Source organism: Giraffa tippelskirchi, chromosome 1 (assembly GCF_054371585.1).
Source record: "Giraffa tippelskirchi isolate mGirTip1 chromosome 1, T2T-mGirTip1v1.2.pri, whole genome shotgun sequence".
Lineage (NCBI taxonomy): Eukaryota > Metazoa > Chordata > Mammalia > Artiodactyla > Giraffidae > Giraffa > Giraffa tippelskirchi.
The window spans coordinates 107103054-107115898 of record NC_137275.1 but is presented as its reverse complement, the minus strand read 5'-3'; the positions used below and the strand labels follow the sequence as shown (position 1 = coordinate 107115898).

The 12845-nt window shown below is 43.5% G+C and overlaps 1 protein-coding gene and 1 long non-coding RNA gene across 2 annotated transcripts in view; one reads left to right on the top strand and one right to left on the bottom strand.

Annotated features, from left to right (window-relative positions):
• The window catches only part of LOC145506319 (olfactory receptor 4A47-like), a 162726-nt gene that overhangs the window by 132839 nt on the left and 17042 nt on the right, over positions 1–12845 (bottom strand). The window lies entirely within an intron of this gene.
• On the top strand, positions 2106–10162 carry LOC145506901 (uncharacterized). Its single transcript, XR_014054431.1, has 2 exons — positions 2106–2325; positions 6682–10162. It is a non-coding gene; the product is annotated as an uncharacterized LOC145506901 (long non-coding RNA).

The window sequence follows — 12845 nt, the reverse complement described above, 5'->3', positions numbered from 1 at the left end:
GCCTGACCGCTAGATGAAGACACATGCCAGTGTAAAGCCTTTGCAGACAGCAGTGATGGTCATCTCCATAGTTAAGTGTTTAGTCTGGTGACAACCTGCCCTGGGCACCACACGAGGGAGCAGACCTGCTTCTCTTCCTCTGCCCTCACACCATTTCCTCATGAAGGCAGCTCAGGTGCTATTGTGCCCTGCCTGCCTGTCTGGCTCATCCATGAGCTGTGACCACCTCCAGGGAAGGACTCCGCCTTCTCTTCTCTGTGCACCATGAACCTGCAAAAAGTTGGCCTTCAGAACCTCAGGAGACTCACCCCACCCCCACTATAGGCAGAACCCTCTGCAGGCATTAAAACAGCTGTGGAGTCACTATGGCCCAAGCCCTGGTTACGGATCCCTGGAGCCTACTACAGCCTGTACAGCGTGAATAATCAGGTCCTTTATACACAGATTCCCGCCTGTCAGATCTGAGCTTGGGATTCATTGTAAGCTCTGGCCCTCCCATGGCAGCCAGGTGGGCCGCGAGTAGACAAAGGGGCTAGGTTCTGAGTTTCGAGGGAGGCATTGAAAGGACAGGCATGGAGGCAACCTGTTGCAAACTGAGGGAGGGTCCCTGCGTGTCTCAGAGGAGGCCTCTGGTGTGCAAGTGTGGAGGAGGGCCCCCACGGTGCAAAGGAAAGAGAGGTACTCAGGGACAAAGGCTCTTGGCCTCTCCTGTAGCAGCTCCAGTTGGTAGCCCGTGAAAAGTGGACAGCCAATGTGGTCACATGAGCGTGACTCATTCCCTCACAAAGCCAGAGAAAGGGGGCAGGGTGTGGCAGTACCCCGAGGGTGTGGTGGGGTGGATGAAAGGAGGTGTCCTTCCTCTCTTTAGTGCAAACTGCTTTTGTCAGCTTCAGAGCTGCCAGACGGCAGTTACCAAGTCAGGTCCCCACAGTACCCAGTGTGGGCTGGGCGCCTTAGCCCCTGTCACATGGACAAGCCACACCATATGGCTCCCCTGAGTTCTAACAGCAGGACCTGGGGGTTTTGTCTAGGTACACACTTCCTTGCTGTAGCTCTGTTACCTCCTTTGAGCCCCGCTTTTGTCCTCTAGAAAAAGGACATTGATTGCTACCTTAGCAGGTTGCTACCTTAATCCTGTGAAGACTAATTAGGGGAACCCTACAATGAGTAGCTTGCCTTAAGACATATCAATGACTAGCTGGCCTTAAGAGATCCTGGGCTTCCCTGATAGATCAGCTGGTAAAGAACCCTCCTGCCATGCAGGAGACCCCGGTTTGATTTCTGGGTCGCGAATCCTGATCCGCTGCAGAAGGGACAGGCTACCCACTCCAGTCTTCTCGGGCTTCACTTGTGGCTCAGCTGGTAAAGAATCTGCCTGCAATGCGGGAGACCTGGGTTCAATCCTTGGACTGGGAAGATCCCCTGGGGAAGGGAAAGGCTACCCACTCCAGCAGTCTGGCCTGGAGAATTCCATGGAATGTAGAGCCCATGGGGTCGCAAGAGTCGGACACGACTGAGGAACTTCACTTCACTTTCAAGAGATATGACCTGAATCCAGATTAAACTGGAGGCTCCCAGTGTCCTCTGGCATTTCTTCCCTGAAGCCAGCCAAAACCCACACACGTGCATTTCCAGGGTCTCCACTTAGCCAGCTGGACAGAAAACCCAGCGTGGTGCAAACAAGCTGACAGACAAGCAGGAGAGGACTCACCGGCAGACGGCTTCGCTCAGGTCTCAGGTGGATCTCCGGGACCACGGCAGGAACCGGCGCTCTCAGACCCTGGGCTCAGCAGCGCCCTCATTCTCAGGCCGGCGGCTCTGCCCTGACGGGCGCGGGAAAGCCACCAACTGCCCCAGGCTGACCTCACGCCGCTTCCACCGCTGTAGCCTGACTTCACCCGGCCACACCCCTTTTGGCGGAACTTCCACTTCCTCTTCCTCCCTTGATTCCAGCCTGAGGTCCGGCCCTGGGCCCCGATTGGTCACAGCCCCAGTCCTGAGCCAATCACGGTGGCCAGGGAGGATGGAGCACACCGATTGGCCAGGTCCAGGTCATGGGACCATATTCCAGGTCCCGTGACCATACTCCAGGTCACGTGTGAGCTGCTCGCCCTGTGTCAGGGGTGGAGAGAGTGCCGTACCCGAAGAGCAGGGCTGAGAGTCCAGTCACTGTGTCCGTGTGCTCAGGGTCCTGGGACCTGCCTGTGCGTCCTCTCTACACACCGCTTTGTCCTCTGCAGACGGAAGATTCACGATAAACCTCTTCGCTTCGCAAGCGCTGTTGCACGCACCCACATTCAAGGGAGCAAGGCCTCCGGTTTGAAGGTAAGTTTGGAGATCCTCTCTTAACCTCCGGGCTTGTTTCTTGTAGCCTGTTAGAATAATTTATTCAATCTGAAAACCCCCAGGAGGACCACCACATGCTGCTTTGCGTATTCAGGATTCTTAGCTGTTCTGAGTAGAGGGCATGGCCCAGGGGCCTCCCAAAGGCAATGAATTTTGTCCAAGGAAGCACCTGAGAGGCTGAATCTGAGTCCCTTTGCTGTACACCTTAGACAAACAAATTATGGTAAATCAGCAATACCTCAATTTAAAGAAAAGATATTTCCTCATCAAAAATTGTTCGAATTTTGTCAAGTTTTTCTTTCAATTGTTGGTTCTTAGTATGCAGTCTAATTGGTTTGGTGGTGTTTTGTGAGGTAGGGATCCAACTTACCTTCTCCTATGGATACAATATTGTCCCAATGGGACGATTCCTTTGTCCTTTCTCCTGGAAATGTCCTTTCTGCGTTTACATATTAAGAAGCTTTTTTCAAAATGCCAAGTATCGAGAACTTCAGGTCTTTGGTAATTTGTACCCCAGAGGCTTGTTTCCACTTCTGTGTCTTCTCTTCGCATTTTACCATTGCCCGTTTGTCGTATACACAAGTGCCCTCAGAGGATCTCTGAAGTGAACCGTGTGTGTTTCTGTGAGGACAGAGGATGTGAGCACAGAGGAGAGGCTGAGTCCATAGTGACCATGTGACCATGCTCAGCAAGCCCAATATTAAGTCTGGCTGAGACTTTCTCAGGCAAGGTCTGTGTTTCTTCCTCTTGGTGTCTGGATATGCAAAACGATGTTGGTGGATTGGGACGTGGGTCCCTGGGTCCAGCAGTGTAGAGATATACCCATGGCCTGCTTTTCCATGATACTTTCCTCCTGCGGGCTCCGCTGAGCTGGTGTGGAGAGATTTCTGCTAAAGGCTTGAGAGGTAGTCAATCCTTCTGCTTTTCATGCCCTGCCTCGTCCATACTTCTGTCATTTTTTTTAATGTAGCTAATTTTCAATGGTGTTAGCCCTTGTGTCATTGTGACACTCAGGCACCTGTGGTTTAATAGACCTCCAAGTCCCGGGAGCTCTTTGCCTGGTGGAGACATGGAGCACTCAGGGAGCAGTACCACATCACCCTGGAGCCTGGACCAGAGAGAAGGTTCTTGCCAGGAAGGCTGCATCCCTGCTGTGGGGGGTTCGGAGTTATTACTTCCGATTGTGCATCCCCCGGGCCCTCGGTGCAGGCCCCACTCTGAGATCTGGAAAGGAGGTGGCTTCCCTCCCTGACACAGAACTAGTCTTTTCTGTCCTCATCCTTGTCGCCTCCCATCTGGCTCCCAGGCTCTATCCTTGAGCCTCACCCACAGGATCAGGAGAGCCCAGTTCTAGAGGAGTGTCATACAAGGAGAGTCTCCTGGAGACACTCCATCCCCGGGCCTAAATAAGCACTTCTTCGGAGTTTCACAGCCCTGGGTGTAGATCCTGGGTTTGTGTCCATTTTACAGCTGAATATGTTGAGCCTCAGATCATTGTGTGATTTTCCCTGGGTCACTGTGCGGGTCAGCGGGTGAGCTGAGATTTGAACCCAGACTGTATGTCTTGGAGGCCGTGACGATACAGGTGTTTCCGCTCCTCGGTTAAATTTATTTCAAGTTTTTTTTTTTTTTTGGATGCATTTGTATATGGGACTTTTCTGTTTTCTTATGCTTCCTCTCCTGCTATATTGCTGAGTTTATTAGTTGTAATACTTCTTACTTGGTGGCGTTTTTAGGGTTTCATATAAATCCTGTCATAATCAAATAGTGACAGTGTAACTTCATCTGTTCCAATGGGAATGCCGTTTATTTCCTTTTCTGGCCTAGTTCCTCTGGGTAGGACACTTCCGCCACTATGTTGAACAAGATTGGTGAGAACAGGCATCCTTGTACTATTCCTGATCTTTTAGGAAAATCTTTCAGCTCTTTATCACTGAGTTGGATGTTAGCTGTGGGTTTGTCTTAACGTGCCCTTTAGGATGTTCCATGGATAACCACTGTATTGAGAGATGGTATCAGAATTGATGTTACACTTTGTTGAAAGCTTTTTCTGCAATTATTGAGAAGATCACATGATTTTAGTCTTCATTTTGCTCATATTGTGTCTCACAGTAATTGATGTACAGACAATAAATCATGCTTGCAGGCCCAGAATAAATCCATTTGATCCTAGTGTATGATTCTTTTAATGTATGCTTCAGTTTGGCTTGGTAATATTTTTTTGAGGATTTTTACATCCAGGTACACCAGGGTCAGGGTTCTCTAGTGGTTCATATGGTAAAGAATCTGCCTGCAATGTGGGAGGCCTGGGTTTGACCCCTGGGTCAGGAAGATCCCCTCGAGAAAGGAATGGCTACCGCACTCCAGTATTCTTGCCTGGGAAATTCTGTGGACAGGGACCTGGTGGGTTGTAGTCCATGGGTCACAAATAACTGGACATGACTGAGTGACTCACACTTACAAGAGTGCTTCTTGACATTTTTAATATCTACATTGAAGATTTTATCTCAGTCAAAAATTGCAGTCAAAGGCAAACATGTCAAAAGTCCAAGAGTCCTTAGAATTAAATGACAATAAGACATAACAGATGAAAGCAAGAAGGACTCCACATATTTACTTTTCATAAGAATTTTAGCTCTTCCGAGGAATTCTCATTAAGCTGAATTAAAATGCAAGCTTTAGTTTAAAATCTTAACCTTTTTCGGTATCATGTTTCTATTTTGAGACTGAAAGTTCATTATTTATGTACGAGATATTAAGCAATGCTATGTAGCTATTAAAATCATATTTTCAAAAACTCTAATGACATTTACAAGCACTTATACTGGAAAAATAGCTAGGAATAGAAGATGATCCCGTATAGCTTTAAATGAAAGTACAGATGTGTTGAATGATAGTTTTCAGATTGTATTTATTGATTTTTATTTGGAGAATAACTGCTTTACAATGTTTGGTTGGTTTTCCTCATGCAACACCACGAATAAGTATATTATCCACTCTTTGGTTAGACTGCCTCCCAGTTCCTGGCCTCCCACCCTCTAGGTCGTCCCAGAGCACCATGCTGGGCTCCCTATGTTATCCAGCAACTTCCCATTAGCTAGCTATTTTGCATATGGTAGTGGCTATGTTTCATTGCTACTCTCTCCATTTGTCCCACTCTCTCCTTCTCCAGCTGAGTTCACAAGTCCTTCCTCTACATCTGTGTATTTATTTCTGCCCTTCAAATATTCACCAGTACCATTTTACAAGATCGCATGCGTATGCATTAATATACTACATTTGTTTTTCTCTTTCCGACTGACGTCACTCTGTATCCCAGTTTCTAGGTTCATCCACCTCAGTTCAACGGATTCGTATTTGTTCCTTTTCATGGCTGAGTCGTGTTCCATTGCATGTATGTCCCACAACTTCTTTTTCCATTGTTCTCTTGAGAGACATTAGGTTGCTTCCATGCCCTGCCTATGTTAAATAGTGCTGCAATGGACATTGGGTACGAATGTCTTTTTAGAGTTATGGTTTTCTCAGGGTGTATGGCCAGTAGGGGATTGTTGTGTCATATTGTAGTTTTAGTCCTACTTTTTAAGGAAACCTATGTTCCTTCTCCATAGTGGCTGTATCCATTTACATGCCTACTAACATTGCAAGAGGGTTCCCTTTCTTCCATGTCCTGTCCAGCGATTATTATGTGTAGAATTGTTGATGATGGCCATTGTGACTGGTGTGAGGTGATACCTCATGTAGTTTTGATTAGCATTTCCTGAATAATGAGCGATGTGGAGCATCTTTTCATGTGTTTGGTGGCCTTCTTCCTGTCTTCTTTGGAGAAATTTGTTCAGGTCTTCTGCTCATTTTTCAATTGGTTGCTTTTTTTCCAGTATTAGTCTCGATCATCTACTTGTGTACTTTGTAGATAATCCTTTCCCAGGATTCCATAACGTACATAATTCCTCAGAACATACCTTAGTCTTTTTGGACGGAAGAACATCAAGTGCCTTCTTTGGTGTGTATGTATGTACATGGCAAGGGTTTATTTTCATTATGCAGATCTTGCCCTTATTCCATTAGATTTATCCCTGAGGAGTTCATAGGTTTTGATGACATTATAATCAAGGGTATTCTTTAAAATGTCAATTTCTGGTCTCGTTTAGTATGCTGAAGTACGGAGCATTTTTATATGTTGACCTTGTATCCTGCAACGTTGCTGAACTCACTTTCATGCTTGTACCTCTTTTGTTGATTCATTTTCCACGTTAATCATCAGGTCGTCAGCAAGTACAGTTATATTGTTTTTTCAGTTCATATGATTTCGATTTCTTTTTTCTTGTCTTGTTACAGTGGCTAGGAGTTCCAGTACAGAGTTGAATAAAAGCCAAGAGAGCAGACATCCTTGCTTTGTTCCTGATCTTCAGGAGAAACACCATATGATGTCAGCTCTACATTTTTTGTAGATGCCGTTTATGAGGTTGGGGCAGTTTTCTTCCATTCCTAGATTGCTAAGATTTCCATATATAAATGATAAATATTGTCAGATGCCTTTTCTCTCTCTTTTGAGGTGAGACTGTGGTTTTTATTTTCAGTCCATTGATATGGTGAATTTCACTGATTTCTTCAAATGTTGGCCCAAACTTATGTTCTTGGGATAAACCCTACTTGTCATGATACCTTGTACTTTTAATTGATTACTGATTTCCTGATGTGTCATTAAGGAATTTTGCATCTGTGTCTCTGAGGGATATTGATATTCTTGTAATATGTTTGTCTGGTTTGGGTATCAAGAGAATTCTGGCCTCAGAATGAGTTAGGTGTTTCTTTCTTCACTATTTTGGAATAGTTTGTGTATAACCAGGATTTTCTTCATAACTGTTTGTTAGGATTCACTACTAAGGCCATTTAGGATAGAGATTTTGTGCCTGTGGGTGTATGGGTGGGTAAGATTTCTAACTACGGATTTGAGTTTCAATAGATTGAGGTTATCTGTTTCTTACTGAGTGGCTTTCATAGGTTGTGTCTTTCAACAAAGTAGGGTATTTTATCTAAGTTGCCTGAAGTTGTTCACAGTTTACCCTTTCCTTTCAGTGTCTATAGGATCTGTACTGATGTTCCCTCTTTGATTCTTGATATTGGTAGTTTATGTCTTCTCTTTTTTCTTCGTCACTCGGCTTAGTCAGTTTTATTGATATTTTGAAGAACCTGATTTTAGTTTTTTCATTTCATTTTGTTTCTCTGGTCTCTGTTTCATTGATTTTTACTCTTTCATTTTCTTCTTTCTGCTTGCTGTGGATTTCATTTGTTCTTTTATAAGTTGTTTAAGATAGAGTCTTAGAGGATCGATTCAGAATCTTTCTTCATTTGTGTAAGTATTTAATCCTATCAGTTTCCCTCCAGGTACTGATCTAGCCATGTCCTGCAGCTTTTTATTATATTGTATATTCACTTTTATTCACTTCAACATATTTCCTGTTTCATTTGTGATTTCTTCTTTGACACATGAATTCTTTAGAAATATGCTACTTTGCTGATGTTTGGGAGACTCCTGGATATCAGGGGTTTTTTAATTTCTAATTTAAATCTGTTGAGATCAGAAAACATGCTTTGTATGATTTGAGTCACTTTAAGTATGCTGAGATTTGTCTGTCTTTTGAAGAATGTCCCGTATCCCCTTGAGAAGAGTTTTATCGTGCTTCTTGTTGGATAGACTGTTCTATCAGATGTCAGTTAGATCAAGTTGGTTGATAGTGCTGTTTAAGAGGGTTCTCTGGTAGCTCAGATGGTACAGAACCTGCCTGGAATGCGGGAGAGCTGGGTTTGATCCTTGGGTTGAGAAGATCCCTGGGAGGAGGGCTTGGCAACCCACTCCAGTACTCTTGCCTGGAGAATGGTTTAAAGGCTTCAACATCCTTACTGACCTTGGTTGGTTGTCTGTTTTGGCTTCCTTATTCAATCAGTTATTGAGTCACGGCGAGGAAGACTGAGGTCCCTGACTGTAATCGTGGGTGTGTCTATTTCTTCTTTCAGTCTATTTCGTTGTTGTTTTCCTTATCTCTTCTTTTTAAAGCTATTTTTTAATACACTTAACTGACTTTGAAATTAGCAGATGTGTTGCTAAAGAAATTTGGAACACAAAGCGTCGAAACTAAAATTCAAGCTAGCCAGAGATATTTTTAGTGAGTAGAGTTAGGTCGATCCTTCAAACTTGTTCATGAGTCGTGCTCATTCTTTGTTGACATATTATGATGTATAAAAGCTATTTCAGAGAAGTAATGTGTAGTCATTACAATTTTATCATGGTTTGGTAGATAGGTTAAATTTATTGCCACAGATGAGTCATAGACTTTTAATGGTATAATTTCTTTGTATAAAATTTTGCCAGCAAATTTAAAAGGTAGCAAAGAAAAGATCAAATAATTTTGAAGTTATGATCAATACTGTTGTCTTTCGCTTAACCTTTGAGATTATGTAATTGTTTAAAAATCCATTTTCAAGATGATGTAAATGGCCCTTGTGACTGCTTCCGTGGGTTTTTTTCCTCAATTGCTGCTGCTGCTGCTAAGTCGCTTCAGTCGTGTCCGACTCTCTGCGACCCCATAGACGGCAGGCCACCAGGCCCCCACGTCCCTGGGATTCTCCAGGCAAGAACACTGGAGTGGGTTGCCGTTTCCTTCTCCAATGCATGCAAGTGAAAAGTGAAAGTGAAGTCACTCAGTTGTGTCCTACTCTTCACGACCCCATGGACTGTAGCCTACCAGGCTCCTCCGTCCATGGGATTTTCCAGGCAAGAGTACTGGAGTGGGTTGCCATTGCCTCCTCCATTTTTTCCTCAATTAACCATCCTTAATTACTGAATGCAGACCCGCGCGTACAGGAACGTGAAACATGAGTGGATCGGCAACAAGTGGCTGCCCAGTCTCGGCCTCCCGCACAACCGTAGCTATTTCGTGGAGTGCCTTGTGCACGTGCGGATGCTGGACCACTTGACCAAGAAAGCCCTTCGTGGGCAACTGAAAATGGTTGATAGTTTTCACAGGTCAGTCGGTGCAAGAAGTTCTCACTAGCCTGCTGAGAGATGTTTGCCTGCGGCCAGGTCTAAATTTTTTTTTTCTCTTGGAAACAGAAACAGTTTCCAGTGTGGAATTGTGTGCCTGCAAAGGTTGAACTATGACCAAAAAGAACTGGAAAGGAAAAGAGAAGAAAGCCAGCATGACCTGAAAGGCTAGTACAGTCCTATTTCTTGCTTCCCAGTGTATAAGCAGCCTCAGTGATTTCCTATTTGAAAGAAAACCTCAGGAAATGCTTTCCTTGGAGAAAACACACCTCGCATCATGACAGAGGAGGGAGGGATGGAAAGGACTGTTTTTGAGGTCGTCCTCTGTGGCCAGAGAACTTGTGCTCCGTCCTTGGGCTCACGTCGGTGAGCTCAGTCGTGTCTGACTTGTTGCGACCCCGTGAACTGTAGCCTACCAGGATCCTCCGTCCATGGGATTTTTTAGGCAAGAGTACTGGAGTGGGTTGCCATTTCCTTGTCCAGAGGATCTTCCCGACCTAGGGATTGAACCCAGGTCTCCTGCATTGCAGGCAGATTCTTTACCATCTGAGCCACCAAAGGTGCTGAGTACTCTGCAGATTGTAGATGCCACTGATTAATTCACAGAAATTCCTTGCTTAGGACTTTGCAGATGAAGTTACTGCTCAAAGATTACTTTTGTCATTTAAAAAAAGCAAAGTTAATATCTGATTTGAATGTGATGACTGTTTTAATTAATTTCCATTTATATGCACTATCGATTAATTCAATTAAAACATTGGGCTTTTAAAAAATTGAGTATCTTATACTGAAGTGAGTTTCTCTTTGTGCACGTGCTAACAAACTTCATGCATCTATCTGTGCGTCATGAATTGTTTTTTTTTCCCCTCCCTTCCTTTCTGCCTTCCTCATCTTTCTTTTTTGTAAAGTGTAGTTGATTTACAATGTTATATTAGTTTCAAGTGTGTAACAGTGATTCAGAATTTTTTCTTAACTTTTTTTTTTTTTTACTGGCTGTGCTGAGTCTTTGCTGCTGCACAGGCTTTTCCCTTGCTGCGGCAGGCGGGGACACTCTCTAGCGGTGGTTCCTCAGCTTCTCACTGCAGTGGCTTCTCTTGCTGTGGCTCCCGGGCTCTAGAGCACTGGCTCAATGGTTGTGGGGCATGGACTTGGTTGCTTCTTAGCATGTGGGATCTTCCTGGATCACGGATTGAACCCGTGTCTCCTGCATCAGCAGGTGATTCTTTGTCACTGAGCAACCAGGGAAGCCCTGATTCAGCAGTTTTACAGATTACACTCCATTTAAAGCTATTACAAAATAATGACTATATTTCCCTGTGCTGTACAATATATCTCTGTTGCTTAGCTATGTCATACATAGTCGCTTGTATGTCTTAATCCCATACCCCAATTTTGTCCCTCCCCAATTGTCCCTGAGATAAAGTTGTGAGATATATACATATACAGTGGACTATTACTCAGCCATAAAAGGAGAAAACTCTGCTATACACAACAATGCGATCGACCTAGAGAGTCTTCTGTTCAGTGAAATAAGCCAGGGAAAGACAAATACTCTCTGCTGTCACTGACATATGGGATTTTTAAAGTGAAATAAACAAACATACCAATCACAGTTATAGACAAATGTCCTAGCAGCTCCCTGCCTCTCTTCATCCCGCTTCCCTTCCCGACTCTTTCCTTTGCTTTCCTCCCCGCTTCCTTCTGTGCTCTTCCTTCCCTTTCTCTCTCTGCTTTTCCTTTTTCTCCTCCTCTCTCTCCTTTCCATGCTCACTCTCCTTTCTCCCTCCACCCCATGCCTTTCAGTGACCATGTTGAGCCAAGGGGGTGTTGTTGTTGTTTTTCAGTCACTAAGTTGTGCCCAACTCTTTGTGACCTCATGGACTGCAGCTGTCAGGATGCTCTGTCCTCCACTATCTTCTGGAATTTGCTCAGATTTATGTCCATTGAGTCAGTGATGCCATCTAACCATCCCATCCTCTGCTACCCCCTTCTCTTGTGGCCTTCAATCTTTCCCAGCATCAGGGTCTTTTCCAGTGAGTTGGCTCTTCCCATCAGGTGGCCAAGGGGTAAATTAAGCTTATTTCTTTCTTTAGCACATTCAGTGGAGTAACACATAGAACAGGCTCAGCATCACTAAGTTGGTCTGTTTCCTGAGCTGACTATAGTATTAACAGATCCCTACCAGAAAATGTGCTGTGTCCAGGAATCACTCAACTTTTTAACTTTCTAATCGCAAAGTGAATTCTTCCTTTTATATCTTAGAGGTCGGAAAAAATTACATCTTTGGGCTGCTTTCCTTTTTCCAATTCACCTGCTTTCACATTTTAAGTATTTGATTTTACAGTTTTAAGCAAATCATGGGGCCGTGTGTGTGTGTTCATAATCTGAAATACATCACAACTTATCTTTGTTTCATGAAATGCCAGTTAAACACTAGATACTGTCATTTGGTCAATTTGTGATATATACAAGCTGTGCTTGTATCTATTTGCATTCATCAGGACAAGTATTTAAACTAAATTGGTGTGCTAGTTCAATATGACTAAGTTCCATCAATTTTATCAGTTGATTACCTCATTTAGTGGGTGTTTTCATTTTTCTAAATAACTAACCTCAACATTTAAAACTAGCCTTGTCATTGGGAATCCAAAATTAATTTAATTTCTAACAAGAGCATGAGAAAGGGTGCAATTAGGATACTTGATAAAGTAAGTTTTAAATCAAAAAGATCAAATTTAAAACATAGAATGATAATCTGACAAACTGGGTTTAATAATTACTGTGAATTTTGACCCAATACAGATGTAAATATCATGAAATATCTACACTTACACATGTCCACATCAATAAGGTTTATTGGCAGAAGTCTTTTGCAAGGTAATTTGATAATACATATTATAATAACTAGAGAAATGTGTATAAACTTCATGACTACCACAGGGAAGTAAACATTCCATCTTAAAAAACTGGGAAAATATCTGGGCATGAAGACGTCCATCATGGTGTTACCTATAATAGTAATACATTAAAATCCACGTAAACATCCAGCAATAGGAAAATGACCAAATAAATAAGAGTATCATGAAATTGATAGAATTTTGTATAGCCATTAAAGAAGTAAAAATCATGGAGGCTCTGTAGGAACATAGAACATTCCATACTAAAATGTTATATGCTGTCTGTGCTATCATTTAATTTATGTGAGAACCACAGAACTAGAACTATTTATCCAATGTGTGCTTAGGGAGAATATGTCAGACTCTGTGCTAAAAACAACAGGCAGAAGCTGGCATGTAAAACCTTTGAGTATTTAATAAGTGTTTATGTGTAGTTTGTTTAATGCAGTGCTTGCTGTGTTAGTTTGCTGGGGCAACAATATCGAAGCCCTAGAGACACCTACTGCCTCACACTTCTGGAAGCCAGAAGTCCACAACCAAGGTTCAGGCAGAGCTGACCC